The following is a 9,808-nucleotide window of genomic DNA, read 5'->3' on the forward strand; positions in this document are numbered from 1 at the left end:
TGGGATTGAGGAATTACTGTTCATCTTGCTAAGTAAAATAAAAAATGTGAGGTTATGTAAAAAAAAAAAAAGTCCTTACTTTTTAGAAATTCATGCTGAAGTATTAGGAATGAAATATTCTTAAAATTCTTTACGCAGAAAGAGATTTTTATAAAGGGGGGGTGAGTGATAGAAAAAAGGGGGAGGAGGGGACAAAGCTTAATAATTGTTGAATCTGGGATGCCTAGGTGGCTCACTCGGTTAAGTGTTTGACTTTGGCTCAGGTCATGATCTCGTGGTCCCTGGGTTCAAGCTCCACATCAGGCTGTGTGCTGACAGGTTGGAGCCTGGCGCCTTTTTGATCTGTGTCTCACTCTCTCTCTCTCAAAAATAAACACTAAAAAAAATGAGTATTGCTTTAAAAATAAAAAAAGGTTGTTCAATCTGCCCAGTGAGTATGAAGGGGCTCAGGTTTATTATGTGATTTTTTTCTCTAACATTTTTTATGGTTAACACTTTTTTTAATTTTTTTAACTTTATTTATTTATTTTGAGAGAGAAACAGAGAGAGCAAGTGGGGAAGGGGCAGAGAGAAAGCCAGAGAGAATCCTAAGCAAGCTGCCCACTGTTAGTGAAAAGCCCAACACAGGGCTCAAACTCACAAACCGTGAGATTATGACCTGAGCCACAACCAAAAGTTGGACACTTAACCAACTGAGTCTCCCAGACACCCCTGGTTTACATTTTTTATAATAAAGAATGCTAAATCGCTCCAACAGTCCCAGAAAAGCCCAGAGAACCAGCCTTAAAGGCACACTACCAGAAAAGATCTTCACATCTGCTCCAGAACTAGTGCCCCAAATTCACCACTGAGGCCCCAGGGCCAGGCACAGACACCTGGCTGGAGCCCAATACAAGGCACTGCCGCCATTAGGACCACTGCCTGCCAGACTGGAGTCCAGATGGCCTCTTCCTGCACCCTGGTCACCAGGGAAGCCAGAAAGGGAGTACTGGGCATCTTCAACTGTGTAGAGTAAGAGAGGTTCCGCCTCAAAATGTGGAAATGTCCCCCAAGAATAAGAAGGTTCACGTACTAGAAAGCCAAAAGTAATGGCAAATGACCATAATACAGATGTGTATAAAAATACCTGAGTGACCTTCTGCACCCATAACTGTGCCTCCATTCTTGGTACTAACAGGAAAGGACAGTCCCTGCTGCAAAATCCATGCTCCTATTCCGAGTACCACCACTCACGTCCCCAGAGGTGCCAGACAGTAAGCACAGCGTTCAGGAGAACAAAGTGTCTCTGGCATGTAAGCTTCTATTTACAACTTAGAAACACCAACTACCAAGAGAAGCTTCCTAGAAGTGAGCCATCAAGGCCAGGGAAGATCTGGGTTGAACTTAGTTGGGGAATAAATGGGGAGAAAGGAGATAAAAAGTGCGGAGAATAAGGAGAGGACATAGCTCAGGTGACAGCATGTCCTAGTTTCCTGGGACCATCCAACTTACACCCATTGTTCCAGCATAACTAACAGTGTCCCCTTTCATTATCAAAAGAGCCCTGGTTTGGACAATAAATACTATGGGCCACCACAAAATAGTGGGAGCACAATTTGGGGGGCAAGAGCTAACAGAAGGGTGAAGGTGTGGTGGAGGCACTACGAAGAGCCAGCCAGCGGACAGTGAGGCACATCTGGGGAAGGGGGGGGTGCTGTGGAGGAAGTGCAGGGCTGCATCAAAGGGGGCCAGGGAGCCAAGGGAAGAGCTCCTGCTTCTTTTCTGGGGGCAGTGGGGAGCCAGTGATGATTCTGAAGTGAGATAACTACAGGCCACATACTGACACAGGGTGGTAAGTGAGACACTGGGGGCAAGGAGACCAGCCAGAAATCCGGTGTGGGAGCACGTGTGCAGGGGGAGGAGTACAAAAGGCAGGGTGTCAGCCACCAAGCGCCTTACAGGAGTCTGAGGGATATGGTGAGAAGGGAAGAGTGAAGGCGAGTGACAGTGAGAGCCACCCGTGCAGATTTCTGAATCAAACCTGCTGCCCTGCTTGAATGATGGGGATGACTTTGCTCCCAGACTTTGCGTTAACACAAAGAAAGAGAAGAGCTGATGTGACAAAACACGAAGAATTATGTCTTTGATGTATGAACACTCCTTGCCCCTTCAGACCCTTATAAACAAGAGTTCACTCCAGACGCCCCTGATGTGTCCAAGGTGCACCTCTTCAATAACAAGAGGTCTCTGAAGGTAGATTTCCTCTTAAAATTGAGGGACAATTTCCATTGTGTGGGGCTGAGAGATACTTCCGATTAATTGTTAATTTAGCCTTTTGAGACCTCAATTTATATGCAGCATTGACCAGTGTCTGCAAACAATCTGAGCAGAGGAATGAAGAGGTCCTTAGGAAATTAATGTAATAGTTTCAGCTCATTACCAAAAGAGCTTATTCTTAGAGCCCAGGAACTTCATTCACTCATTCAAAACTGCTCTGAAATCCAATTAAAATCGGAGGTCACAAACAGCAGCGGTGTTTATTTCCTCATTACTGAGCGGTGAGAGCCGATTTCAAAACTGCAGAAGCCTAAGGAGGTGAGAGAGGAGGTAAGTGAAATAACACGGGTCCGCCATGAGCAGGGGAGCTGCTCCAAGAGCCGCCATGAAAACACAGATCTACTGTCTGGGGAGGGCACTGTTTGGAAAAGAATATGGATCCCATCTTTAAGAAACAGTTTTACATTCCTTCGGCTTACATTAATACCCTTTCTTGGGACCTACAAACTTAGCTTCATCTAAAAAGAAGACAAAAAGAGAAAAGAAAAAAAGCAAATAATTAACCTCCCAGACAAAGGCCTAATGGTCTGCACTGTTGGGAGAATTGCCAGAGACCAGGTCCTCAGGCATCAGCCCTGGCTCCCAGCAGGGCTGAGAAGGGCACGCAGAGAGGCAGTGTGGAGTCACAGGCAGAACCACCCCTCCCCCAACTTCCCTCAGCCAAGCTGGAAGCCAAGAGGGTCCTGCTTGGTCAGGAGCCCATGGGACACTCAGGCCAGTCCACTCCCCTCTCGAGATCTGAGGTCCGTCTGCTATGAAGTCAGGAGGCTGATTTTATCACTGGGTGGTTTTCTGACCAAGGTGAGCATACCCCTCTGGGACTGGGCGGGGGGCGAGGGGGGAGGAAGTCTTCTCCATCCCTCAGAGGGCAGCCTGTCCCTGGAGAGGGGAAATGGTAGGGCTACATCTTCCCCACTGCCAAGCAGCCCCCTACCCTTTTTTTTAATCTTCTTTATTGACTTTCCTCACAAGGCTTCATTTTTTAATGGTTGTGCTGCTAGACAGATGTTTGAAAGCCACTTCTAGAGTTTGGTGGTGAATACTCACATACATTTCCCCAGCACTGAACAAGAAGTGATCCATGGCTCAGCTCCATCGGAGAAGTCAAAGAGTCAAGGCACGGAAGACCCTGTGCCTTTCTATGACAAGCTGTAGCCACTGCTTGTGCGCCAGCCCTCACCAAGATGCCCACTGCCAAATGAGCCGAGCCCAGCTTTTCATGTCCAAGGCACACAGGCAAATGCTGGGGGCCAGGGAGAGGCGGACCCAGGCACCTGCAAGGGATAAACTAGGACACTCCCCGCCAGACTGCAGAGTGCTTTCACCTGTCACGGTTACAGCAGTCGATGAGTCCAGGACTCCCACCAAAGACAAAACTCCAACTTCAAGGGGGCACTGAGTGTGTCTGACAACACAGGATCAGCCCTCCTCTGTCATCCCCAGGAGCACTCATCACAACTACAGGGCCAGAGTGTGGGGTGGCAGAGATGGAGTGGCCTGGCACGCTGGTCCCACGTCCTCATTTCATGGACAGAGAGGAGGAAGGCATGCAGGGACTCAGGGGCAGTCCAGCCAGACCTCAGCCCTCCCGACTCCCCAGCTCCTGTGCCGCTATGGAGGACACACGCCCCAGAAGCCACCAGCTCGCTCACTTTTCAGGGCTACACACTGAAGAAACAAGCTCTGATCATCCTTTGCTCAGAATGTCCCAAGGCTGAGCTGAAGGTCTCACAGGTGGTACCACCCTTTGGTCTAGAATCACGAAGTCATCTCAAAGCCCTTCTCAAGATGGTCCTTGCATAAATTCCACCTTAGCAGAAAGTGGATTCTCATTTTAATTCCTCTTACTACCACAGCCATTTACGACCGCACTGACCTTTGCTTCTAGGTTAAATATAAATAGTTTTGTCTATCAAAGAAATTGAACTGAATTAGCTTAGTTTTAATCTCTCATCAATAATTCAAATGACCATTTCTCACAAATGAGAAATAAAACTGTCCAGGATGGAGGGGGCAGACCCCACCCCCACCCCCAGAGAGGCTTCACCAGGCAGCAGAAGGGGCGGATTCTCTGCAAGCAGGTCCGCAGCCTCACTGGGGGGCCCCATGCTTGATTTCCCCCAGTCTGGACTGGACCAGGGCCAAGGAGCACGGAGGGTGTCCCAGGCTGGTCCGGCCCTGTCTGACAGCCCATTAGCCCCAGCTGTCGGAGACATCTGCCTGCTCTGGTTACCGTCAGAGCAGAGGAGAAGCGACAGCCCCCAGCCTCCTGCTGTCTCCCCCTGCACTGAACTGTCATCAAGTGATTGTGCTTCCACTTCGAGGCACTCAGAAAACCGTCCCTGGCTGCTATTTATAACCTCCCTGTGAGGTCACCTGCCAGTGAAGCTTGAGGGGGTGTGGGCCACTCTGGGGCAAAAGGCCCAAAACAGCACCAACTTCTTGCTGCTGCCTCTAGGCAAGAAATAAGCAACCTCAGAACTGAGCAAAATCCATTCATAAAACATAGATGCAACATCAGGTCAGCTTTCGCTGTGTTCTGGGGCTGGGGACTCCAGGGGACAGGAGAAGGACACTGAAACTATGGCAGCTTGTGACACCATGGATGTCCTCGGAGGCCTGGAGACACAACTCCACACCCAGGCCCTACCCTGGACAGTTCTGCCCCGATACCCAAAAGAGATGCCTCTTGGATGGCAAAGGAGAAGTTGAAAATCCCCAACTTCTAAGATGAGCTGGGCCACTCTACACCAGTGTCCTGGGGCCACCATAAGACATCAGCCCAAACAGAGTGGGGTAAACAACGGAAATGTACTGCTGTCAGTGCTGGGCCCCAGCCATCTGCAATCCGGCAGAGCCATACTCCTCCAGGGCACTCGAAGGGACAGTCTGTTCTTTGCCCCTTCCAGCTTCTGGTGGGTCTGTGTCCCTTGGCTTGGGTACACATCATTCCTGTCTCTGCCTCGGGGGTCACACTGCCTCCTTTCGTCCGGTCTGTGTCTTCTCTCCTCTGTCTGTCACAACTCTTCCCCTGTAGGGACACCTGGGTGGCCCAGTCAGTTAAGACAACTCTCCCTCTGCCTTTCTCTTAGAAGGACACTTGTCACTGCCATTAGGGCTCAGGGGGATAATACAGGAGAGTCACCCCATCTCAAAATCTTTAACTTAATTACATCTGCAAAGGCACTTTTTCCAAATAAGGTCACATTGAAAGGTTCGAGGTGTGTGGACATAACTTTTGGGGGGCCACCCATACAACCCAGTACACACCCCACCTAGGAAAAGCCAACAAGAGAATGCCATTGGCATCACAATGTTCTGGGTTTGAATCCCACCTCTGCTACAAACTTAATAACTAAAATACAACCCTTTCTTGGGATATCACCAACACCCAGTTTGATTCCAATAAAGGGCCCAGCAGGGCAGTGATCTGAGAACAGGCCTGACCCCTCTTCTCTCTCACCACAGAAGGCCCAACTACATGCTCAGTGACAGTCCCACCCTAGGTCCAGATGGGGGTGAGAGCTTCACGTGCCCTGCAAGATGGCCTGCACCGGAGCCATTTGTGCCCCGCATTCCAAGGTCCCAGCACTTTATCTGTCACCTCTCATGACACCTCGTCTTCCTGGGCTCCAGAAACTGGTGGCCTGCCCATATGTTTCTGCCTCAGCGCCCCCAGCAACACCAATAGGTCTCCATCTCAGCTTTGTTTGCTTTTAATTACTAAGCCAACTAAACAAGCCCCCGGCGCAGCCATGTGCACACACACCTGGCTGCCTCTGACAGGTAATGAATCGCTCAGCCGTGTTCAAGGGCAGGCCTTCCTGACGGCAGGGGGGCAATCGACTGAACAAAGTCAGGGTGAGCTTGGAGGTCAAAGAATATTGAACAGGGAGTGTGGTGCCCTACCCCGCAAGCGCCTGTCTCCCTCACACTGTCCCTGAGCTCAGCTGATATTGACATATGTATAGTCTTGGAACTACGTGTGTCTGACAAGGAGGATTGATTTCTCTAGGAAAATGGAAGGTGGACACTGAGCAAATAAAATTCTCTCTTATATATCAGCAGCAAGACAGAGATTCTTTAACATCACTTGCGAGTGGCTAGTAAAAGAAAAGGCAAGTTTTTCTTTAAGCCAGGAAGAAGATATGTGAATCTGTAGACTCCTCTAGCATCGCTTTCTTCCATGAGATGAAAAGGCCCACATGGGCTTCCTCCATACCACCCCACCCCAAATTCTGAACCATGCATGCAAGGCTGGTCACACACCTCCCTGGGGCCATCCTGAAGCAGGAGAAGGTCATCTTCAATGATCCAGGGGTGTTAAAGGGCGGAGCAGGATGTACAGACATACTTGGGGGCCCTGCAGGGCTCAAGGATCAGGATCCACCTCAAAGCCTTAGAGGTCAGCCACACAGGGACACATCAATCCACCCCAGCACCCTGGGCAAGGAAGAGTTACCAAGAGGCTCAGAACAGCTTGGGAAGCCATCAAGGGAAGCCAGAGGGTACACAGTCCCAAACCCTATTGCATGTGGAACCCCCACCCCCTCGGCCCATGCCGTGGGCACAGAGTTTTGGGTATTGGTGACACATAGTCAGCTTTTAGTCACCTTGCTATATGTTAACTGGAACAGATGCCTAAGGGGAAGCTAATGGCCGAGAAGAAGGCAGGCTTTGTGTGAACTGACAGGTCAGTCAGCTTCCTGGGGAACCAAAGACACCATGGCTGTGAGGATAAAAGGCAAATACGCTTTTGATCCCATTCTTGCAAAAATTAAAAGTGCATACGTAGAAGTATAGATTCACACTCGCACATGCAGGCACACACCAAGAAGCATCTCTAGAAGGCTGTCCACTGACGTCTTAGAATTTCACCCCCAGGGCTAGGATATGGGAGTTGTTTCTCATTGTGCTTTGCCTCTCTGTTTCTATAGTGTACATCATATTTTCCATAATGTACATCATATTATTTTTATAATGTAGAAAAGTGTTATTTTTTAAACTGTACAAATGCAAAAGATTGGCAATTTTAATAATCCTCATATCCCTGTGTCTAGTCTGTAAGAACGAAGTGTCGGTAACAGCCTGTGCCTAATTAGATTATAGGGAAAACTCAGCCACTCCTCTGTACGGGGTACCAGGCATGGATTCCACGATGCTCCCAGACCACTGGACCCTCAGTTCTCCACCCCTGTAAACACGAGACCCCAGTGATGCTGTTTATCCCATTTAAGAATAACCAAAAGAACCAAACAGATTTCACAAATCACTTAAGACTTTACAGTTTTCTCCTCGAGGATACTCATGCAGGCTTCCAGCACAGATGACACAAAATAACAAGACAGATGTAGTAACTAATCCAAAGTGCTTGGTTCACTAAACAAAGAGCTTTTGATGCTGTAACTCAATTTACGTTGGCGTAATAAGATCCGAGCGGGCTAAGAGAAGCCATACACAAGGGGCAGGCAGGCCTGAAAGCAAAGGGAGAGCAGAGGGCAGTGAGGCTTCTCGAGCCCACTCCCCTCCCAACCACCCACCTGGGCCCTCAGAAAGGTGCTATCCCCTCAGGTGAGATGCGAGGGAGTTTTTCATTTTGCTCAAAGAAAAGACTCAAATATTCTTTGGTTGGTTCTGGTACCAAAGACCAAACCAAAATCGTTTCTTCTGAGTGCTGACTTCACTCGTTCATTTAATCAGCACCTACTGTGCACTGAGCATCTACTGTGTGGCCAGGGTGTGCATGGGGAGTAATCTGACACAGTGGCCAATGCTCAGGAGTTCACAAGCTGACTGATACTTTCCTGGTGCTGTCAAAGGAGTTGGGTGTGGGGTCTAGGGGCTCTGCTGTCCCTGCTGATCCTAGGGTAATTGGAAGGATCCCACACTGCTAATTCCCAAAGGCCCAGCCTGGGAAATGAGAGAAGAACCTCGTAGTTACTCTGTGTACAGTTTAGTTCCCCCTAAGAGGCCATGTCCAGAGAGAGAAGCCTTTCCCAGATACCCTGTCCTGGAGTCTGCCTGGAGTCTGCTCTGGGGTGTCATCTTTCCTCCCCCTTCATAGCCATGGTCTCTCTGCCACTGGGTCTGGCAAAGCTCCCAGAGAGGCCTTGGACAAGACCCTTACCCACTGTGTGAGGGAGAGTTCCCAGCCTGGCTGCCTGCATGGAGACAAGGGTTGGCCCAGCTCTGCCCTCAGACACCAAAGAATTTCTTGACATGACCCCCAAAAGGTTCCAGTGCTAAGATCAACAAGCATGTATCTACTTCTGCAGGGCACATGGGCTGATGAGACAATCACAGCAGCCAAAAGCAATCACCTTGTGCTCAGGCCTGCATGCCCAAGTTGAGGTCAAGGCTCAGGTAGAGGTGGGGAGCTAGAGCAGTAGGGTGATGAGCTAATCCTCAACTCAGCAGGCTTCTCGGCCATGAATCAGAAGGATGGGTCAGAGTCAGTCTCAGATGAGCTGGCCACACAGCACTCTGCTCCTCAGGATACTCACTAGGCAGGAACAGAAACAGCTGCCAAGGGCCTGGGCTAGGAATGCTGCCACATAGAGGAAGTGGAGGGCCACCACTAGCCACCAAAAGGACAGAGCCTTACGAAAGGGACCCTGCCATCTGCTCTCACAACTCCCCCTCTGTCCCTATCCAGCCTCGCCAGGGAGGGAGAGGAGCACAGAAGCACAAAGTACTTTCCCACCAAGCCTACCATGGGATTCCCATAAGCACAAGGGAGCCTGTCAGATGGAAAATCATCCCCACTTCTCTGAGGAGGAAATTGAGGCTCAGCCAGGACCAGACGTGAAAGGGACAGAGCGAGCACCTAACTCTGGCTTCCTGCCAGGGCTCCCTGGCTCCCAGGGCTCCTTCCTCTGCATTGTTCAGCCACCTCTCTGGGAGTCCTCCTCAGTTAGGTGAACATCTGGGATGCTGAGGCATGGCTGAACCACCCTTGGCCTACCACTGGAACTTGCTCAAGGACTCTCCTCTCCACTCCCATTCACCCATTCAGAAGCTGGGCCTGGGAACTGTTCCCGACCCTGCCCCTCACCGTGTGGGGCCCTGGCAAAACAGATCATCCCTTTGAGCCTCAGTTTTCCCATCTATAAAATGATCTGCTAGACTAAATGTCATCTGAGGACATCTCCAGGGACATCTGGAAGGTGTAAGGACCTGGCAGAGTGCTGAAAGGCAGAGGGCTGGGACCTCGAAGGAGGGTACCTATTTCTTCCCCCGAGCTGTAAGAGATACCGAATGGAAAACAGGGCTCCCATCTCAAACATCCCACACTCCTGCTGGGAAGATGAGAGAGCCCATGAGACAAGATTGTCCATGAGAGAGGGTGGAATACTTCTTCAGGCCCCAGTGAGTGCTCTGAGTGCTTCCTGGAGGAGGTAGCAAGAGAACCAGGCCCTGTGGAAGGAAAGAGGTGTGTCTGGATGGTCCAGTGGGCAGGAATCACAGACAGGAGAAGGGCATCAGCAAAGAC

The sequence above is a fragment of the Hyaena hyaena genome, unplaced genomic scaffold (assembly GCF_003009895.1).
Source record: "Hyaena hyaena isolate Hyena2069 unplaced genomic scaffold, ASM300989v1 scaffold_1185, whole genome shotgun sequence".
In the NCBI taxonomy this organism is placed as follows: Eukaryota; Metazoa; Chordata; class Mammalia; order Carnivora; family Hyaenidae; genus Hyaena; species Hyaena hyaena.